Below are 1,593 nucleotides of genomic sequence, written 5' to 3'. Positions count from 1 at the left end.
ATAATATGACGAAAGAAATAGGGCATCGATATAAAGGGCTCACCGACTCTTCAAATTAAAAAAATATTTAATACTGTATTAGGCAAATAATACACCGAAAAGACATCGTGACTGTATAGCCTCTCAGATATTGCACTTCCAGACAGCACATGATAAGTATAGGTCATTCCAGCCATCAATAAATATCACATCAGAAATAGGGGCCACACAAGGCAAACGTGGCATGAGGAGACGAAGAGATCCTACCCTACGGGGGAGAAATGGGAAGAGCTGAGAGCCTCCTGGATCGATCCCTGCCCATAGCCTGGGGGCAGGAGGGGAGAGCATCTCCTCTGCACCTGGAAGGGAAGGGATGGGCACGTCCCGGGGTGCCGGGTGCCCCCGTTGTGTCTCCCCGGTCCCCAGGGACGGTCCTGGCACCGTCCTGGCTGGCAGCGAGCCGGATGGGGTGGTCCAGCCCTTCCCCACGCAGCCCTTGGCAGAGCTGCCGTGTGAGCACCCCGAAATGCCCTGACTGCCCGCTCCTCGCCCCCACGACAGCTGGTCCCTGCCCCATCCTGCGCAGCGCCCACCCTGGCACTGGCCTCAGCCCCTGTGTCCTGTCCCGGGGGCAGCTCCTTGCCCATTCACCCCAGCATCAGGATTTTCGCACCAAGACGAGCCTGAATCCTCCCCGGCTTCGAGTCCTGTGGGCAGCAGTGTCCTTGATGCCTGGAGGAGCTCCGGTGTGCCGGTGCAGCAGCCTGTGGCATATTGGCAACGTGAACCAGGCAGGAGAAACGTTCCCAAATATCGCAGCCCGCTTTTGGGGCATCTCCGCATCTCCGATGGGTTGCAGCACGCTTCCACCAGTGATGGAGCTGGCACCCAGTGAGTGCACCTCTAGCCTGGCTGGTGCAGTGTGGGGTGGGCAGAAAAGCCACGGGTGGGAGGCACGGGGAGCCGGGGGAAGCAGCAGGGTGCACAAGCAGAAGGGAGAGCATCCTTTTCGGTCCATGGCAGGAGCACCGCGGCATCTGTTGGTTTGGGCCGAGGAACAGGCGCAGGCTGGGCTCTGGCTTTGTCCTGAAAGGCAGCCAGCACGTGGCTGAACGGAGAGTGGGGACGTGCTGAGAAACAAAGTGGGAAAGACTCCATGAGGACAGTGGTGTGCCTCTGTCTGGGGTCCCACAAGCAGACAAACCCAGCCAGAGTCAGTGGGGAAAGCTCCTGGCATGGAGCTCTGTGCCCTGGGGCACAGCAGGGTCCCTGGAGACTCTCCTTCCCTCACCCCACTGGGACCCCACATTTAGGGTGGTATCCTGGGGACCTCAGGGACTGGACAACTGGCATGTGCTTAGGATGCTGAGCATCTCTTCTGCATCATCTCAGGGTCCTGTGAGCCTCAGGTAGCAGCAGGCTGTTCCGCCACCGCTGAGCTCTCCAAACACCCCCACAGTGAGGCAGACCGTGGTGACAGCAGACACCCTGTCCGGGTGGCACCAGAGGGGGACACCGTGTCCTCCTGCTCCCCTCTTGGTCCCCACCCAGGGCTGAGGCCTCGGTCCTCCTCGCACGTACCCAGGGCCGGGCTGGTTCCCGTCACGCTGATCC

This window comes from Netta rufina, assembly GCF_964035555.1.
Source record: "Netta rufina genome assembly, chromosome: 26".
NCBI classification, from domain to species: domain Eukaryota; kingdom Metazoa; phylum Chordata; class Aves; order Anseriformes; family Anatidae; genus Netta; species Netta rufina.
This window is presented reverse-complemented; position numbering follows the sequence as displayed.